At 40.8% G+C, this 21569-nt stretch overlaps 1 long non-coding RNA gene and 2 pseudogenes across 1 annotated transcript; 2 read left to right on the top strand and 1 right to left on the bottom strand.

Moving 5' to 3' along the window:
- Positions 1-9638: 9638 nt before the first annotated feature.
- Positions 9639-14324, bottom strand: LOC148726767 (uncharacterized; annotated as a pseudogene).
- Positions 12441-13822, top strand: LOC148726768 (uncharacterized). The gene is made up of 2 exons (XR_015989776.1): positions 12441-12614; positions 12758-13822. It is a non-coding gene; the product is annotated as an uncharacterized LOC148726768 (long non-coding RNA).
- Positions 14325-15360: 1036 nt separating the features above from the next.
- LOC148726769 (uncharacterized) lies at positions 15361-16916 on the top strand (annotated as a pseudogene).
- The last annotated feature ends 4653 nt before the right edge of the window (positions 16917-21569 follow it).

Consider the following 21569-nt stretch of genomic DNA (forward strand, 5'->3'; position numbering starts at 1 on the left):
GAATTGCTTTCGCATGTATTTCTTACGGTTTTAGATTTACCTGCTCGATTTGTGTCTGCAACGCTTCATGTTGATAAGTCCCTCAGAATGGCGGCCAAACTTGGAGATTGCCGAAAATTAGGTAAGTTCGTGGAGTTATAAAGTTTTCGTAAAGGTCGGGCCGCAAAGTTTTTTTCAGTAGTTACCTTTTCTATGGCATCTACTTCCTAACAATGTTAGTTGGATCAGTTAAGAACGCCTCACTTTTTCAAAAATTTACCTTGAATTTGATCGGTTTTCGCGTGTGTGACTTAAGCAAATCGATAAGGTCTCATTCAAGTCTTCCTGTTTCCTTGATTGAAATGGGATGTTCACGAAAGCCGCCTCGATGGATAAGATAGAATTAATATACATGGCTGTGGTATTTGTACTTTGCTGAGTTCCGTAGTTTCTTTTAAATAGTCCTCCCAAGTTGTCTCAAATTTAAGTCTTGAAAAGTGTCACAACAGGCCTTCGCTCGAGTGAAATTTCATTTCCGTAAAACTTTGAAAAATAAAGAGATCCGATCAAACGGATTGTGGTTTTAGCATAGGCACATCATTGTCTTACAACACACAAGAAATGAGGGAAATCTGTCTCAAGCAAAATTGACCGGACCGCTTTTACAGAGACACACTCTTAATTGTCCGCCATTTTTTGAAACTTCAATCCAATTCATCGCTTGCACGATGCGAGAAAACATGTCAAACCGGTTCTCTGGAGTACAAATACCGCATGATGTTTGTACTCGTCTTGGCCGTTATTTAGGCATATGGTATTTCGTGGACTGGACTGGACTGGACTGGACTAGTAAAACGCGGACTAGTAAAGCGCGGACTAGTAAAACGCGGACTAGTAAAACGCGGACTAGTAAAACGCGGACTAGTAAAACGCGGACTAGTAAAACGCGGACTAGTAAAACGCGGACTAGTAAAACGCGGACTAGTAAAACGCGGACTAGTAAAACGACAACAACAAATAAAACAATTTTATACGAAGGCGATCATAAGACTTAATGGCAAGCCAATTTAGTAAGTGACAATCCCTGTTTGACTTTTAAGCTGCAAATGGCTTTGACATGCGCCAGATACAAACGAATTTATAAGTTTAGGCTAAGAAAGAATTTTATTCAGCACCAGTTCAAAATCCTAAAATACATTTTCGTCGTAAATTTCACGGCAGAAACGGAGGAATTCGATGAATTAAAGTCGCATTAAATCTCTTTGTGTCTAGGTAGAAAAAGTCTCATTGACTTCAGCTTTTCGGCGGAAGAAAAACCGATTTACACACGCCATTACAGAAAACAAACAAGCAGACTGACAACTCCAAAACACATATTTGCATTCACTTACAATTTGACTTTCTGTGAAATTTTGAAACGGAACAGAGGTAAATCTTCGAAGATTAATCGTCGTTGGAAATAAAAAATACTTTCCGTAAGATCTCTAACTGTTTTTCTTTTTATGAGAAAATCGTCGCATGATCAGTTAACTCGTGTGTGTTTGTCACGGCCTGCTCCCAGTTGGCTTTTTAGCTCAATTGGTAGAGCGCTGCACTAGTATCGCAGAGGTCAGTGGTTCGAGTCCCGTACAGGCCTGATTTTTTTCTTTTTTTTTTCAGGTCTGATTTTCGCTATTGCATAAATAGCGCTATGTACTGCGAGTATCGTGCATCATACGTATCTAATACCGCAGTTCAAAATATAAGAACTTCTTATATTCATTGTATCTCAAAGATAAAAGTGTTATTCACCAGCATAGGTCGGTCCGTAACGGGAACTTCTGAACTGTTCGTATATTTCTGAACTGTTCAAAAATTGGTGTAGCATCCTGGATTCTTTAAGGCTCGGGTCGCATTACGACCGAATTGTTTACTCTAGGGATTAAACTCTGTCAACACAAGCATTTTCTAAAGCGACCCAATTTTTGCAGCTTCCTAAAAGTTTCAAAATTCTAAAAATCATCAAAGACGCCGGTGTGCCTGGGTGGGGCTGACCGATTGTGCCATTTTTTTGAAACGAAAGGACCCGCGTCCGTTGCGGACAAAGTTGTCATTTGTGCGTGCGTGTGAAAAAAGATAAAAACCAAAAAGAGCGAGAAATTTCTCCATTTCTCAATTTCTCCATCTCTCCATCAGCAAAACAAAAACAAACCTTTGATTTTTTTGTTGTTGTTAAATAGCTGAAAACAAAAAGACCATAATCGCCATGCAAAGTGTTCTGTTTCGTCGCATGGTTAGTTCGGGGGAATGTTTATTTTTGCCGGATGTGAGATTGACTGCGTGATTGACGTTTCCATTTTAACCCGGTTGAAATGTGATCCTAATTAATGTTGTCAATTTCATTTTTGTTTTCCCGTTAAAAAAATTTGGTTTTAGGTTTTTCGAAATCCGGTGAAATTAAAACTTGACTGTAATGCGACCCCCCTAAGTAAAATTGTCTTGACTCAGTTGCATTAGACAACGAAAATTGTCGGCTCGCGTCTCCTTAAATGATTGCCAAAGGAGCCCGAATGAATCAGGGCTACAATTACGAGTTTAATTACGGGTAAATCCTTCTTGAACTTAACAATTTGATAGCGAGTGAGTTATAAAGAAAACAAACGTTATTCAAATTAAAGAGAAAGCTTTCACCGAAACACTTTTATTTCTAAAGGTAATTAAAAGGCTTCCGAGCAAATTTTGAAACATTTTTTGATAAGTAACTGTCACGATGTGACACCTGTCAATTAAAGAAGAAAGAGGCATACGCTTTCGAAGAAACAGCAGCACTGGTATGACAAACACACACGAGTTAAATGATCATGCGACGATTTTCTCGTAAAAAGAAAAACAGTTAGAGATCTTACGGAAAGTATTTTTTATTTCCAACGACAATTAATCTTCGAAGATTTACCTCTGTTCCGTTTTAAAATTTCACGGAAAGTCAAATTGTAAGTGAATGCAAATATGTTTTTTGGAGTTGTCAGTCTGCTTGTTTGTTTTCTGTAATGGCGTGTGTAAATCGGTTTTTCTTCCACCGAAAAGCTGAAGTCAATGAGACTCTTTCTACCTAGACACAAAGAGATTTAATGCGACCTTTATTTATCGAATTCCTCCGTTTCTGCCGTGAAATTTACGACGAAAGTGTATTTTAGGATTTTGAACTGGTGCTGAATAAAATTCTTTCTTAGCCTAAACTTATAAATTCGTTTGTATCTGGCGCATGTCAAACCCATTTGCAGCTTAAAGATCAAACAGGGATTGTCACTTACTACATTGGCTTGCCATTAAGTCTTATAATCGTCTTCGTATGAAATTGTTTTTCTTTTGTTGTTGTCGTTTTACTAGTCCGCGTTTTACTAGTCCGCGTTTTACTAGTCCACGTTTTACTAGTCCACGATTTACTAGTCCTCGTTTTACTAGTCCAGTCCAGTCCAGTCCAGTCCCGTCCAGTCCAGTCCAGTCCAGTCCAGTCCAGTCCAGTCCAGTCCAGTCCTCGAAATACCATATGCCCGTTATTTATACTCTGCGGAGCGTAGTTGGATAAGAAAGACGACTGGTAAAGGGCTCTACCAACCTTTTTTTCTTGTCAATCCTTGGGTTTCACCCACGTGACCAATACCTTAGCAACGGTTAATATCCGCCATCTTGGTGTCCCTCGAGCGTAAACAAACCGTATCTAACGAAGAGTTCATGTGAGAAAGAAGGGATGGTTTTATGCATTATCGTTGGCTGTTCGAGGAAAAGTGGAAAGCATAAAGACTAAGGATTTTTTCGTATAATAATTTAATAATTTTATTATCTCTATAGCGCAAAATTCATTATATATACGATCTAATGCGCTATACCTAAGATCATCACAAATCAAGGGGAAGAACAGGAGGAACTAGAAGTTGTTGTATGGTTCGAGGCTTGCGGCTGTTGTAGATCTTCGATTTTTTGGTCGAGCTTTTCTTTGAGCTTCTTAGCCGATGAGAAATCGATGTCTTTAGCCCTCGCATACGGCACTTCATTGACCTATGTCGGCAAAATCCATGAGCATTTTATCCGAGTGCAAGTAAACTTGGGGTGTCACGAAAACTCACACCCCGAAAACTCAGACCTCAGACCTCAGACCCCGAAAACTCAGACTCCTCGAAAATTCAAGAGATAAACTCGACTCATGATCACTCCTGGTAATCCCGCGTGTATTTTGACCTTTTGGGTCTTGATCCAACTGAAGCAGCAAAAGCAAGGCCGCAAATTGCACGTTTCGCAAAATCGTCCGATGGTTGAGTATTAAAACATTTTAGAGTGACACAAGACTTCATTTAGCTTAGATTTACCTCCATTTTTCCCGTTAATTTTGAACTTTTCATTCACAGTTAACGGGATCAAATGCGCTCGCTCCAACATCAAAGTATTAAAATGTGGCGTGATTTTGACGAGCCGAAAGGGACGTTTGTTTACCTTTTTGTACTTCGTTGCACAGATCCTTGTTGTCGCTCTGTTAAAATTCTTAAATATTTCGTGATAATAATGGATACAAACAGAGACTCGGCCCACCAGTCCCAAAACGAAGACAATTTTGCGACCCTTGGGCTAGAGTTCTTAAATGAGGCAGAAAGAGAAAAACAACGCGAAAGAAGACTCGGCATTAGCGCCGTCACGATTCGCTTCACTGAAGAATCACTCTTGATATTGTTGTCCGTCTTTCGCGTCGGATTTGTTGCATTGTTCCACCGGTTATATTATAAAAAAAATTGGTTCATGCATTATGCTATGCACTATCGAATTATGGAGCACTTCGAAAGCTTGGAGAACACTTCGAGGGACCTGAGTTTTCGGTGTCTGAGTTTTCGTGACACCCAGCGAGCTTGCCATGAATTCTAGTAGTTGCCTCAAACATGAATAAAACACTTGCGATATGTGAGCATGACTCAGCCAGTCCAGCTTTGCATCCCAAGCAATGGGCTGACAAAATAGTCCCATCGTTTTCGGAAATGACCCAAATGTTCACTAAAGGATCATTCATATGCTGTGAATGCCAAACTCATGCTCTCACGGCATACTTGCCGGCGATTACTTTGCCTACAACTGAGGTTACAAATCCCGACACCATTTGATTAAACGCCTCTAGACTCTTGAACGCCTTGAACTGCTTCTTGGTGTAGAAGCTGGTCTCAAGAACGAGGTAACTCAGCAAGTCCGACGCTTCCACAGGAGGCAAGCATTTTGGACTGAACTTCTCGGCTGGTATGCTTGCAGGGTCAACCCCAATGACCGAGATCTTTTGCAAACATCTTTCCTTCCAACTCTCTAAGCTTTCGGCATACTCAGAGAGCACTGGGATACCTTAAGATGAATGCCGGATACTTTTATTGCTTTTTTCTGTCTGGATATTCATGTAGTTGGCGAAATAATACGGCGATAAGAGAGAGGGCTTCACTATAGAAATCGACTAATTATTCATAAATTTGACACCCGAGGGACACCAACATGGCGGACACTAACTTCAGCAAAGCTTGTGACGTCACCTGAAACCCAACCATTCCGATAAAAATCTCCTACTTCGAACTGCTTTCCTGCCAGTTCCTTTCGCAGTTTTGATACTTTTTTGCGAAAAATGTGTTGTAGGGCGTTTTCAAAGATTGATATTTCGAGTATTTTTAGGTTTGCCTTTTGTTTTATTAAGTCTCGCCTTTTTGCGTCTACTTTGTTATTTTGATGAATCTATGATTTTGATCATTTATTTTTAGTGTGTGCTTGAACTTGGCTCAGTTCTTACCGTGCTAGACATTTTAATCGCTTGTTATGGTTGAGGATAACTAGTTTTCTAGGTGGCCATGTTTGGGTTGGTAAAACTGACCTTGAGTTTTACCCACACTGAATATCCTGTTTTGGAAGTTCCCACGGTCAGCTAACCCAAACATGTCTGTGATTTTTACATTAAATGAGAGGGCACTCCTCGTTGATGTAAGAAGAAGAAGAGAAATAGCTGTGGTAGTAGAAGGTAGTAGCAACAATAAAAGAGGAGAGAATAAAAGAAGAAAAGTATAGAGTCTTGGTACCTATTGTTAATTCGCCAAGCGAGTGGTGAAAACCCCACAACAAATTTGGTGGAGGACCCGTCTTCAACAAAACCGGTGGAGCACCCGTTATCTATAAGTTGGTAAAGTACGCTTTTGGAATTCCTACAATTGTGAGTGGAACTTCACTTTTATCAGCATGCTTTTCCGTTGCAAGCTAATTTGACTTTCTAAATCTGAGTGATAGCCCAGTTCTTTTATAACGATATAGCCAGCGTAGAATGTAACAGTTTATTTTATTAGTGTATAGGTCAGTCAGCTTCTGATTTGATTATCGCTGTTGTTGGTCGATTTCAAAGTTAGCATTTTCCTTTTGTTAGTAGCCTTTTTTTTGGGTTGCGTTGTTTTCCTTTTTTTTTGTTGGGAAATTTGGCTCATGTAGCATCTCTTAAATATTCATCCTGATTACTAGACAGCGCGCGCGAGCCCTGGCTGAGGAAGCCGTTCGCCAGGAAAACTTAGCTTTAAGTTCGGGTTCGAATGAGTGGCCAACCCCTCCTCCACCCGTTCAGCAATCGAGGGCACCATTCTTTCGTTCACTTTTTTAAATCAGCTAATAGATCGCCGAGGGCTGACGCACAATCAAAGGCGTTTAGTGGAATTCCTACGCATAGTGAGTGTTCTCTAGTTTCTTCTTGTACCGGTAGCCAAAGTTCTGAATACGAAGAAGATCCTATTTATGAGAGCGGCAAGACCAGAGAAAATCTTTCCGATCGTGAAAATGTAAGCGAAGATTCTCTCGAAGCTCGTAATGACTCGGTTGTTGATACTCGACACAATTCTTTAGACTCAAATCAATTGTCTCTCGCACCAGCCTATGCAGAAATGGAAGACCAAGTTAGTCAGTTATGCCAAGCAGTCGAACGAATGGTAGCTTCGGTTAATTCACAAAATAGAAGTGGCGGTGTTAAATCATCGGTTACGTTTCCAGTTTTTAGAGGCGACGAATCCGAAGACGCTCATGAATTTGTTAGGAATCATAAGAGGGCCGGTAGACTAAATGGTTGGGACAACGATAGTTTAGCATTAGGACTTCCTCTTTATTTAAAGGCCTACGCTAAGGCTTGGTTTAAAACTTTGCCAAGGGCCGACGAGATGTCTTTCCAAGAATTGTCTTAGAAATTAGTCACGCATTTTGCATCCGGTGCTAGTGAGTGGCGCGTAAGACAGGCGCTAGGGCAGCGACAACAACTAGAGAAAGAATCGGTTGCAGATTATGCCTATAGCCTTCGAACACATTGTGCGACAATTAATTTGCCCAATTCTGAGTAGACACACTACTTTGTCCAGGGACTCATTCCCTAGATTGGCGAGTACGTTGTTTTGCAGCAGCCTGAAAATTTGGAATCGGCAGAAAACTTCGCTAAGCTAAAAGAGTCAGTATTGCAAGGGTCGAGTAAACGCGCAGACTTTAACCCTGAGGAAGTATCAGCGCAAATTTTGGTAGAACTCTCAAAAGCAATCAACCCTAAGGATAAGTCAGTTAGTGCTGTGGGTCCAGCTTCAGATCAAAACCCTCACATGAGCAAGTCTGAGATGAAGCAAATTATTAGAGACGAATTTCGCGAATTAATGGGAAGCAATAGTAACACTAGACCCAGTGGTTATAATCAGCGCTCAAACCAGAATATTCAGCCAAGGAGTTCCCGATCTCGTTTTGGCGATGCCGTTTGCTATAATTGTGGTCGAAAAGGACAAAACCTGATACTAAGAATTTTCGTCGTGGTAGTGGTAGACAAAATTTTTTTATAAAAATAGGGGTCAAAACACTTCTGACTGGCAGTCTAAGCAGCAGGGAAACTGAAAAGTGCCCCTGTCTCGTTAGAAAATGAACCCGTGATGGAGGCGTCAAATGCTGTACAAAAAGCCTTTAATGAAACTTGTAGACCGACATTTATCGGGAGGATCGTGCAATGCTGATAAACTTGCTTTCAGTAAAGTCAAGCCTGTCGATATTTCAGTAGATGAGAGAATTGATTTAGCGCAACATGTTATTGTCAAAGATAATTGTCAAACCTCGCCAAAACATTCATCTAGTCATCCTCCGCAGAGTGGTAGACAAAAACAAGGCGCTTGTTTGGAGAGTAGTATCGTCAGTATTTTGTCCATTGTTTTAACTATCGTTATTAAGGTACTTGAATTGTTTGAAGTATTCATAACAAATACTGTGGAAGTACTTAAACAACCTCCGGTGTCTAGGAAGGACACGCGACTTTATTCTCAGGCGCCAGGACGCCGAATTTTTCTGCTTTGTCTGCTCAGGATAAAACTCCTGAGTGTTTATGTAAGGTCTCAAAGGAAGAGCTTGCAAGTTTTAAAAGTGTTGTTCTCGAAGAAAACAGCCTAGTTTTTGAACAAGTAGATATTTTTAATGATGATGTGTTGAGTAGTGACAATATTGTTATTTCGGAGGTCATTTGGAACAACGCTAAGCAAAATAAGGTGCCCGATGGCGACAAAACTTCATGTAGTGACTACTCGCCTTTGACTGATAGTAATTTAGAGAATGGTAAACAGGGGCCAACAAGTTTATCCGTCTCGAGGACTTTAAATAACTTTGGCAGCAGAGCTGAAGCGAATTCTTTTGTACAGCCCGTTAGTAATTATGTAGAGGACAAAGTTAATGACATTTCTACTTCTTTTGCGCCTGGAAGTGCTCTTCTACCTGATAGCATAAAGGGTCATAATTTTCAATGTTTAACAGATTCCGGAGCTGCTGTCACAGCAGTAAGTGCTAATGTGTGGCGAAAACACTTATGTTACGCTTACCCAGAACTTGGTGAGCCTGATTCAGAAAGTGTGACTACAGTCAATGGTTCTCGTTTGACTACTGTAGGAAAGACTTTGACGGAATTTCTTATTGATTCTCGTATATTTACTTTCAAAAGTATGTGTGATAGAAGACCTGTCTTTTGATGTTATACTGGGTAGAGATTTTCTTCAACGATTTTGTTTTAAAGTTGATTTTAAGGATGGATTAGTTAGTTTTCCCTCTGAGCCCAGTCCTTTTCCTTTTGAGGGTGTGCGCGTAGATGACTACAATGATCTAATTGATAAAGCCTTCATTTTTTCGGTCCATGTCTCTCATACCTTTGTGATTCTACCTCAGTCAGAAATTTTGATTTCTGGGGAACTTGAAGACTCGTCAAATAAGTATGGTATCGATGGCATGATTGTTCTAAAGCCTGATTTATCTCACCGTTATTCGATTTCTGGAGCGTCAGAGCTTGTTGGTGTTGCAGAGGATGGTACAATCCCTATTAGGTTGGTTAATCCTTCTTTTAAACCAGTAAAAATTTACCGAGGGACTCGTCTAGCTAGTTTTGAGGAGGAAGATCGCAACATAGCTACTTTCGAGTTGAACGCAAGGGAAAAGCTACGCGAAAGTCATTGTTCTCTTAATAGTGACGACGAACCGAGAGGATGTGATTATTCTCAATTGCCTGACTTGTCTGATAGTGTTCTGTCAGCTGATGACAAAATTAAATTTCGTGATCTGCTTAGTAAGTACCGTGATGTGTTCGCTTTTTCTGATGCCGAGTTAGATCAATCCTTCTCAATTCAGTCCTTTATTTAAACACGTGACACCTAGGAGTACAGAAGTTCTCGTTATAACGTGTACTTGTATGTACAATTAGAAATAAAACATAATTTCTGTGAGAATACAAATAATAAGTAGATCTATTAAATAACTAAGAACAGGATCGAAGATCATAGACAAGAGCTATCAACAAAAAGTTACAATATTAACAATAACGATATTTACAATCGCTACCACTAAGCCATGTGGGCTTTAAGAGAAAGAACGCTTGAATGAAACAATATCTTGAGATTCTCTGAGTTTGGGGGGTAGCGCATTCCAAAGTTTACTAGCTAAAAATGAAAAAGACCGATGTAAAAACTCAAGATTAAAAGGAGGTAAATCTAGCCTTGTACTAAGCCCGCGTAAACTATACGGTACATTTCTAAAATTAAAAAAATCAATTATATAAGGAGCCCCCTTATCAGAAAGCACTTATATAACATAACTGACGATTGGAATTGCCTACGATTCTCCAAGGACTTGATGTCGGCCAACTTGAGGAGGAAGTCGTATGACACAGACTTCGAGAAGCCTAATATAGCTCTTAATATAAAGTAATTAGTTGTCTCTATTTTAATAGTCTCCGCGTTACCTATTCCCAGTAAAAGGGGACTGCAGTACTCAAGATGAGGGAGAACATAGGCCTTGTATAAACGAACTAACACGTCCTTTGAAATAAACTTACGTATTCTCCGCAAAGCCGAAGCCTTTGCGCATACCTTATTCAGCTGTTGCTTTATGTGCGCTTTAAATGTTAATTTGCTATCTAGGACCACCCCAAGGATTTTGAGTGTGTCCTTTGTATGGACATTAGAATCATTAAGATGGAAATCATACTGGTATGAAGACGGGCCAATAGCGATAGATTGCGTTTTGGCGGCATTAATCTATAAAAAGTTAATTGAGAACCATCTCGATAGAACGCTCAGATCAGGGTTAATTATATACTGCAAGACTGTTGGTGAGACATCAGAGGCGTAATGAGAAGTGTCGTCAGCGTATAGCCTCAAGGACGTATTAGTAATAAAATAATTAAGATCATTAACATACAAATTAAATAAGAGTGGACCCAACAGGGACCCCTGTGGTACACCAGTTTTAACGGTTCTCCACGAAGAGTATACACCATCAAGTTTGACTCTCTGTCTCCGTCCAGTAAGGTAAGCTGTCATAATTTCAAGCGCATCATGCGCAAAACCATATGCCTTTAATTTAGCTAGGAGAAGCGGGTGACAAACAGAGTCAAAAGCTTTACTTAAGTCGATAGCCACCGCTGCAACAGCTTCTCTTCTGTCAAGACAGGCTCTCCAATCTTCAGTCAATTTCAATAAGGCTGTGCAACACGAGTGACCCGTGATAAAGCCAGACAGATTCGGTGAGAGTCGCCAATAAAAGGCTTCATAGATTTGATCGAACAATACCTTCTCATATAATTTCGATATGGAAGTCAGAACAGAAACTGGACGATAGCGGGTCTTATCCGTCATACTTTCCTTCTTGAAAACAGGAACAACGTCACTGCTTTTCCAAACTATTGGCCATTGACGATTGGTAATAAAATAATTGATTAATCGGGTAACCGGCTCGGCAATAACAGGTGCGGATAAACGAAGTAGCCTCTGAGATATTTTATTGCAACCAACAGCCTTGCAAGGGTCAAGAGTATCCAAAATTTTCCTTATGTAGCCAACATCAACTGGGACGAGGTCAAAAACATCATCACAAGTTTTCTCAGCAATGACTTTAACACCAGGATGATCAACAAACTCAACCATTTCCTTACTGTCACCATCACTCCTGGACACCTCGCAAAAGTAGTTGTTGAACATTTCAGCCACCATTAATGAATCAGTAAGTACACGCTCATTCTCAATCAGAATTATCTTTGATTGTTTCTTTTCTTTGCTTGGCAACGAAGGTCTCAACTTATTCCAAAACTCACCATGATGTTTAGTGTTTGACGATACCTCCATGCAGAACGCCTTCAACCCTTTTCGTTTCAGGGATGTGAACTTGTTTCTCTGTTTCTTGAATTCCTCCCAAGAGGTTGTTGTTGGGCTCTTTGCATGTTTCTTAAACAGTCGATTACGACGCGAGATTTCGCGTTGAATTAATGGAGTTATCCATGGCAACTGATCACCTCTGACCCGTTTTTTCTTTATTGGTGCGTGTTTGTCCAACACCTCAGTGTACAATTGAGCCCAATGGTGCCATAGATCATCAACGTCGTCATAAATGTAAACAGAACTCCAGGGAACAGTTTTTAGGTCATTTAAAAATTTGTCTATATCAAATTGTCGCATACTTCTGTATTCAATTTCACATGCCTTAGCCCTTGGTAATTTATTCTTTCGCACTGCATAGATAAGATCGTGATCACTGAGACCCATATGCAAACTACCACAAGTTGCATATCTTTCCGGATGGCTGGCGAGAATGACATCGAGTGAAGACTTTGTCTTTTCAGTCACCCTTGTCAATTCACTAATTTGGTTTTGCAAACAGAACCTATCACAAAGGTCCATGAGTGAGTTATCCTCAGCATCAACTCCATGCTCCCCAACAGGGAAGTCGATATTAAAATCACCAATCAATAATATTTCCTGACGGCTTGTAAACATAAGTTCAAAAGCTGATTTAAGCGACGACAAGAAATCAGTAATTTTACAGAATTTAGGTGATCTGTAGCACGCACACAATATAAAGCGAGCCTTTTTAGAATCCATGACATCAAGACATAATGATTCGACTGATTCGGGCTCCAGATTACGTCGTCGACAGACAGGAATAGGGAGCTTAAGCAACCACGACGACGAACGGAGGACGACGACCGGAAGTAGCGAGAACGTCACTGCGCAAGCGCGAACCAAGAATTCCGTCGTCGTCTTATCGTCGACGACTTGAGATGGACCAGTTTCAAGTCGTCGTGAACTTCCGAACTTCAAAGCAGTTTTTCTCATCAAAAGGTGCGGCTTTATTGTCGTTTTTTTGACAGTCTATGGCCGGTTGGAGTTTGTATTCGCTTCTTCGGTTGATTTAAACCTCCCTGTTCAGTTTTCTAAACAAATAGAATTCGAAAACCCACTAACTCATTTTCCTTCCTCCGCAGAACAGATGTCAAGTCAAGCGGTGAAAGCGACCACGTTAGGTTTAAATTTATTTGAGTATATTTTATGAAAGAGTGCTGTTTATCATTTTTATTGAATGAAAAGGTTTAAATGGCAGTGCAATACACCACTGCTTTCGGTCAAAAGCTGTGTGTATGGAACTGTCGGTTTATTGCTACTAAAACATTTTGCGTGTTGCTGTTCTTCCGTCGAGACGCTTTAAACAGCAAAGAATTCTTTAGATCGGTGTGTCAACATGAGCGTGCGTGAATACCTCTCAGCTTTTGCGAATCTATTTTCGAAATGTTTGATAAAGATCTAGATTTACAGCGATAAAAATTATTCCGACAAAATCACGCGGGAAAAAATAGTATTCTTGTTTGAAGCGCGACGACTGATCTGTGCCGATCGCTAGCTAGCATTGATTAAAATTGACAGACTTGAGTCGTTTGCTCGCCAAAGGAAGGAGTATCAAAGGTAAAACATATCAGGCTAAAGCACGTTGAAAATCAGGCAAGCCTTGGGCAAAATAGGTTTGTTTATACCAGCAACACTTAGAACTGATTTTAATCTCGAATAACTTCCGTAAAATTTATATTTTTAACTTTTATCATGCGTAAATTATTGTAAATAAAGCTAAAGCTTAATAATTCCTTGGACTTTTGATGTTCAAGAATTGAATAACGTACTCTCGAACTTTCGATAAAGGTGAAAATTTTGATCCATGACCGAGAAGGTCTTGGAGGTCTCTGAACGATGTCATTTCGTAAACTGACGAAGCGAGAATAAACAATAATTTCAGACGTCGTCGTCCTTAAGCAACTTCACTGCTTAAGTTTCATTTTCCCGCTAAAAACGACGTCCTCGTTGCAGACCCTCCGCGATTACTTGACATCGTCGTCGTCCCTTTCGTCGTGGTTGCTTAAGCTCCCTAATGACCTACTCTCGAACTTTCGATATCTAGGTGGAAATTTGATCCATGAGTGAGAAGAAGAAGGTTTTGGACGTCTCTGAACGATGTCATTTCTTAAACTGACGAAGCGAGAATAAACAAGATTTTAGACGTCGTCGTCTTTGAGCAACTTCATTGTTTAAGTTTCATTTTCCCGCTAAAGACGACGTCCTCGTTCCAGACCCTCCGCGATTACTTGACGTCGTCGTCGTCCCTTTCGTCGTGGTTGCTTAAGCTCCCTAATATCTTCCCGTACAAAAGCTATCAAGCCACCAGCTCCTTTCTTGCGATCACGTCGAATAGTGCGATATCCCGGGTGTTGGAGAAAAACTATCTGAGGTTGTACCATCGAGTTTTGTCTCCGAAAGAAAGAAAATGTCAAATAGGCACTTGTTAAGAATATTCTTGACCTCGTCAAGCTTATTTTGTAAATAGTTGATGTTCAAATGACCTATTTTCAGATTGGATTTGTAGTAACCATTGACGTTCCTAAAAAAACAGTCAACAGAGTCTCCTGAATGTTCCTCTGCAATCTCAAAAACTTCGCCAGTGGAGCTCGAATCGCATGCCGCCGAAGGTGAGAGATCATCAAAGAAGCTGTCAGAAAACTGAGGCATCGTACAAGAAAAGCAATACCCGATACCTTTTCTCCGATAGCAGGACTGCTCGTTCTTGCTCATTTTCGTAAATTTGATGTGGAATACTGCCGGGCAAGACGAGCAGCGGACGCCATTTTGGTTCCTTCTCATGGTTTTAGCACAATAACTACAAAGTGTTTTAGAATAATTATTAAAACTTCCTTGAGGCCCCTGAGGGCCGGGATTAGGGTGAAGGTAACGAATCTGATCCAACCGACGCGTTGGCCAACACGTTGACCAACGCGTCGGCCGACACACCACCGACGATCTGTTCGTCTTTCTCTCGCATTTTTCTCTTGCAGTTTGCTAGGCGTTGTTCTGTCTCGCGAACGAACTCGGCCATTTTCTCCGCGTCTTTCTGCGCCTGCTGAAGCTGTACGTCCTTTTCCTGGTGTTTCATTTCAAGGGCATCGAACGCGGCCTTCAGATCTTGGTAGGCCTTCCCGAGACGCTGGTTCTTCTGCTGTAATTGTCTACAGACAGATTGGTAGTTCGTTACCGGGGTTGAGGCGTTCTGTGGCTGCTGCGGTGGTGGTGGTGTGGTGTTGGCTGTGGCGGACTGCTGTGGCTCCTTTGTTGGTTGTGCTGGCGGTGCACGCTCCTTTCTTCTCCGTGTTGTTTTACGCTTTTTGGGTTGCGGTTGTTGACAATCACAGCGTCGATTGTCGCCATTGCACAAGCCGCAAATAACTAGACAGTGGATTCTTGTATGGTCAGATTCGCCGCAAACAGTACATTTAGTTACACGCTGGGACATTTTAATGATTGGATGATTGATGTATGTAGAGCTGATCTTTTAGCTTTTAATTGAATTTATCACTTTATATACACTGTTTTAAATCAATTAACATAAAAACGGATCAAGTGTTTCATTGGTTAATTAACAAGGTTTGTGATTGGCTACTTTTGTGTGAATTACTATGATTGGTTTAAATTAATTAAATTTAAATTGATTTGATTTGATTAAATTGATTTGATTTGATTTAAATTAATCAAACCATTTACTGCATAAATTAATTATGTTTGATCCTTATTGTGTTAAGGTTATTTGGGTGGCTTGACCCTGGTTGGTTGTTTTTCATCGACTGTGATTGGTTTCATTAACCAGAGTGTGATCCTGTGATTGGTGTAAAAAAATAACGTTCGATCCTAATCTGATTTGCATGTTAGTTAAATGCTTTCAATTCAACTTTTTATCACAAACTTGGAAAATGGAGTTCCGCGATCTTCTTGTCATATTAGGTAGCTTTCATAGTGTTTTCAACTTTTTAGTAACCCGTCGACTTTTAGCCAGTCAACGCCAGTGTTCTCGATGTGATTCTGAAATGGAATTAACAGAGACAACACGGGTAAATGATGGTTACATGTGGCGCTGTACAAACAGCCGCTGTCGAACCTGGCTTTCTATAAGGTCAGGCTCGTTTTTCGAAGGTTCCAACATCCCGCTGAGTACGTGGCTTCATCTAATGTTCCTGTGGGCTATCAAGGCTTCTGGAAGTAACATCGTCAGACTGACTAGCCTTTCAAAGCCTACAGTGATCCGTGCGCTGAGCGACTTACGAACGGTATGTTCGACGAAAATTATGAACGCTGACATGAAGATCGGAGGTGTAGGAAAAACAGAGGAGATCGACGAGTCGAAGTTTGGAGCCAAGCGAGAGTACCAGCGAGGCAGAGTCTCAGAAGGTCCGTGGGTTTTCGGAGCCGTGGAGCGAGGATCACAAAAAGCGCTACTCTTCCGTGTTCCCGACCGTACGAGGGACACTCTCGTCCACCGCCTGATCACCACACACATTCAACCTGGAACCGTGATCTACTCTGACCAGTTTACTCCGTACATCCCACTTAACCAGCTCGGAAACATTCACGTATCGGTGAATCATTCGAAGAACTTTGTTGATCCTGACACCGGCGCACACACCAACTCCATCGAAGGCTTGTGGGCTTTAGTTAAGAAAAAGCTGAAGTCCATGTCAGGTACCCTCTACGAGCATCTACCGAGCTACTTGGACGAATTCATGTGGTTCCGGAACTTCGGGATGACGCACCATTCTCACAGCTACTGCAAGACATCGCTGAGCAGTTTCCTCTGCAGTAAATGATTCTCTAATAAAAACAAACGGCTCCTTTAGGAGCCACCACATACAAAAAAGGAAATGACCAATGAGTTAGTAATCTCTGAATTGACCGACGCGTCGGTGAATTTACCGAAGCGTAGTAAACTTGCCGACACATTTGATATTATTTTTGTCGGCGAATTTATCTATGTGGAAGTAAGTTCACCGACATATCGGCATTTTCATATTGTAATAATTAGAGCCCCAAATGGTTATATCATAACTCATTAAAACCTGATTAGTGCCCAGTCTGAATAGACTGAGTAATGAAATTCGGGGTCTGGGTCGAAAAAATACGACATAAAAGGGCGTCGACGAACGTACTCGTTACGTTTATAGTGCAAGGAAAATTACTTATCCTATACTAAATCCAGATGATAGAAGACAACGGGAAAATTTGGCTTAATCCATCTTCTCAAGGTATAAATAAATGAGAGAAAGTCACCGACGCACCGCCGACGCACCACCGACGCAGCCTGTTTTTCCACTGGGAAACCCGCTGCCAACGCGTCAGTCGACAGTCGGCCGACTGTCGGCCGACTGTCGACCGACGCGTCGGTTGGATCAGATTCGTTACCTTACCCGGGATTAGACTCCACGTTTCCAGATAGCTTCAACAGTAATAGCTGAGTCGTAGCATTAATGTTACTAGGGAGTTTAAGCAAATCACCACGGCTGGCGCTGCTACGGCTACCGGAAGTAAAATTGTCCAGAAACGAGTCATTGCGCATGTCAGTGGTTCCCATCCAGCCGTAGCGGGAAATCCTTCTACGCGAGTGGGAAGGTTTCGGCGTAGTCTGTGGTACGTGAACTTATCTCGCTTCTTTCTTCGCTTTATACATTCTCCTGAGCAATTTTAACTATTGAAATACACTTAATATCTTTAAAAATAGCTTATCGGGAATATTTATCAAGCTTGCTGTCCCTTACCGAGTGAATCTGCCTTTATTTTTGCCGCCGGGTTTGTCGAAGGATCGAAGCAGTGTGCACATGGAGAACGCAGCGAACGCAAAGTGAAATGCGTGGGTAGAAAGTCTAACTTTTCCTTTTCAAACCTCAAAGACTACTTGAAATTGAAATAGCTGAAGCCAAAGAATGACGAGGGTTATGAGGGACCGTGTAGAAACTTTGCTTTGGTGTTTATAAGCTCCAAACTGGCAATTTTACAACACGTAAGCTCAAATATTTTAATTCATTCATTCACTGTGCACAGGATCGCTCACAATTTTTTTTTCCAAACGTTGGAATCCCTCGTACCTTTCAACGAAGTCATTTTGAGTTTTTAGACGTGCAATAAACTACCGCGAAGACGCTTAATTTATTGGTTTTACACTTCTCAGCCGTACTAGGTTTGTAGTTCGCGTTGCTTAAAGTTGAATTTTGGCGGGCTACGGCGACGTACTCTCCCCAAGCCTCGTCAACCACGATAGCCGTAGCAGCGCCAGCCGTAGTGATTTGCTTAAACTCCCTACTATAGTACAAAGCACGCCGTCCGAGGTAAGCCTTCTTGCTTCTTGGCATGTAATTTTGATGATGCAGACATGAGCTCAAAGAACCAAAGAACTGAAGCTGGGTAGAAACATTACCCATCTCCTTAGCTCCAGCACATATATAATTGGTGGGAGATAAGTATGCGAGACCAGAACCGAATCCTCCAAGAGTGAAAAGAGCGAAAAGTAGCAGCGCATACCAACACATGTAAGTCGCCATCTTGAATGTTGCTGTACAAGATAATTAACAGGTTTTACATGGAAGGATGGGATGGACTCGAGACAGGAAACTTGTGACTTCACTAAAGGTAAAACATCGCTGGTACAGCACATGATCGATACGAGTGATGCTACACCAGTTAAACAAATGCCATATCGCACTTCGCTTGAAGGTAAAAAAGAGATCGATAGACAAGTGAGGGATATGCTAGAACGTTGAAGTGTTCAAGAGTCAGTGCTTGGTCTTAACCCGTTGTTCTAGTCAAGAAAAAAGATGATTCTATGAGATTTTGCGTTGACTATCGTAAACTGAACAAAGTTACCAAAAAAGATAGCTTTCCTTTGCCTCTGATTGCCGATACTTTGGATTCTTTAAGTGGAACAATTGTTTTCAGCACAATTGCATAAATTAGTGCATAAATTAGTCATGGCGTGCAGACAAGTTTTTGCAGTCGTGCTTCTATTGACTATTTTCAGCGTTTTACTTAGCCAGTTTACTTCAGTTACACCTGAATTCGATCGCTCTACAGTCAGACTCTTCATTGGGAAGGAAATATCTGCTCCACCTACGTTCAACGCCTTCGAAATGCACACCTTGCGAATTGAATTTGAAGCTCCACGCGTTGTTGCGGTTCGTCAAGCTTGGCCAATTTTGTCTGTGTATTCTTCTATCTGGCGATATTGCCGTCAATCCAGGACCTAATAATCTTCAACCTCTTGTAGGCTTCAGAGGTTTATCAGTCTGCCACTGGAACATCCAACGACTGACTGACACCAAATTGGAAGAACTATCGCTAATGCTCACCTCGAACAACAACAGTGCTGCTAAACTCGACGTCTTAATTCTCACTGAGACGTTCGGATCAAGTAAAATTCCAGACAGCTATTACATGATACCCGGCTACACATTACACAGAAAGGATCGAATCGGGAAGAAAGGTGGCGGCATAATTGCGTATGTAAATGAGAAAGTTATGGCTTTACGTCGAAGAGATTTGGAACTGGATGATCTTGAAACTCTCTGGCTTCAAATTTCTCCTCATAAATCAAAGAGACCGATTTTGATATCTGGTGTTTACCGTCCACCTTCAGCAAACAAAGATTATAATGAGAGCTTGGGTAAAAATATTGAAAATGCCCATCTCTAAAACAATGAATTGATTATTCTGGGAGACTTCAATTTGGATTATATTGATTTCAACTGTTATTCAAAACATTGTCTCGCAAAGGCACTGAACAGTCTTGGATTAACGCAGATGGTAAATGGGGTAACAAGACCTGCCTCTGATGCGTGCTTGTCATCCTGCTAGAATTGGAGATTCTGAAGTATCCATAGGTAAATCTGGACTTTCCGAACACCTTCCGGTCACCATCTTGAGGTGCTACAAAACCATGGATGCACAACGTAAACAACATTCCAAAATCAAATACAGAAATATCGACAAAATCAACAAAGAGTGCTTTCTGCGAGACTTAAGAGAAGCCCCTTGGGATATCTCCTTTGTTTTTCGAGATGCCGATGACATTGTTGAACGCCTTGATTAAACCTGTCCTTATGTACGGGAGCATGGTTTGGAATATCTGCGACGCTAAAGAACTCCACTGTCTCCTAAGGTTACAGAAAAGGGCTGCCCGAGTAATTCTTGGAGTGGACTCTTATTCTAGAAGTGTTGTAAACTTTAGTAAATTAGGCTGGTTGCCTATTTTTGATGAAATCAAACTAAATAAGTGTACAATGATTTTTAAGAGCCTTATAGACGATGTTCCGATTTACATCAGAGACTTGCTCAAGACGAAGAGTTCTGTACACAATAGGTCTACTAGACATGGCAATTTAAATTTAGTGTGTCCCAAATACCTAAGAAATAACGATGGTGGCAAGGCATTCAGTGTTGACGCAGTTAAGTTATGGAACAGCCTTCCCCATGGTATCAAAAATAAGCCTAGTATAAAATTATTCAAAACAGCTGTGAAAAAGCATTGTATAAGCTCATATAAAAACCTGGACAACTTTGAAACAATATTAAGCAATAGCACATTATCTAATTTTAATTTTTTATAAATTAATTTTATCTTTCTGAATATTTTTAATATATCCTGCTATTTCTATCATAGAATTTTGTAATTATTTATATATTTATTTATTTGTCAGTTTTTTGTAATGCTGTATAATCTAGTTAGAGGGCCACAGGTTTGTCAGCTTTTCAGCTGTTACGTGTCCCCCTCTATAAATAAAGTCCTTACTAATTGACACGAAATCAGGTTATTGGCAAGTAGAACTTCATCCTTCTGCCAGAGAAAAGACTGCTTTTGCTACACACAATGGCCTGTATGAATTTTTGGTAATGTCTTTCGGTCTTACAAATTCTGGACAGAGTTTCCAGAGACTTATGGGCCATATTTTGAGAGGATTGGAATATCGGTTTGCACTTATATATATCGATGATAACGTTATATTTTCAAAGTCGGTCGATGGACATTTGGTCCAATTAGAAGAAATTTTTAAGAGACTTCGTGAAGCTAATATCAAACTAAATCCAAAGTGTAATTTCGTTAAACAAAGGGTAGAATATCTTGGTAATATCGTAACTCCTGAACGTATTAGTCCCAACCCAGAAAAGATTCGTGTTGTGCAGGAATTCCCTACTCCAATTAGTCTCAACGAACTCAGGAATTTCTTAGGTCTCTCTAATTATTACAGGCGTTTTGTCAACGGTTTTTCTCATATAGCCAATCCCCTGAATGCATTGACTAAAAAGGGTGTTTCTTTCAATTGGACAGATGAGTGTGCCGTTGCTTTCAATATGTTGAAACGCGCTTTAGTGTCTGCTCCTATTTTAGCTTATCCTAAGTTTAAAGAGCCTTTTCTACTGTTTGTCGATGCTAGTTCTACAGGAATAGGATTTACCTTAGCTCAAGTCCAGGATGGCAAAGAAGTAGCGATTGCTTATAACGGTCGCGGTTTGAATAGTGCAGAGCGCAACTATAGCGCAACTGAGAGGGAAGCACTTGCGTTAATAGAAGGGATTAAGAAATTTCAGCCCTACCTTCAGAGTCGCCAATTCACGGTTGTTACCGATCACAGTCCGTTACGTTGGTTAATGAATGTTAAGGATGCTTCTGGTTGTCTTGCAAGATGGGCTTTACTTTTGTAATAGTACGATTTTGAGATTGTTCATCGCCCTGTTAAGATGCATGGCAATGCGGATAGTTTGTCTAGACGTCCTTATGACACAAGGGAATGTAATTCAATCCAAAAAGACGAGCCACAAGTAGCGAAAGTACGAGAATTGCGAAGGCGTGATTTTGACCTTAGTGAGATCATTGATTACCTAGAAAATGATATTTTACCGTTAGACGATACTGCGACGCGCAAGCTTTTACTAGTGAGTGATAGT

The sequence above is a fragment of the Stylophora pistillata genome, chromosome 7 (assembly GCF_964205215.1).
Source record: "Stylophora pistillata chromosome 7, jaStyPist1.2, whole genome shotgun sequence".
In the NCBI taxonomy this organism is placed as follows: Eukaryota; Metazoa; Cnidaria; class Anthozoa; order Scleractinia; family Pocilloporidae; genus Stylophora; species Stylophora pistillata.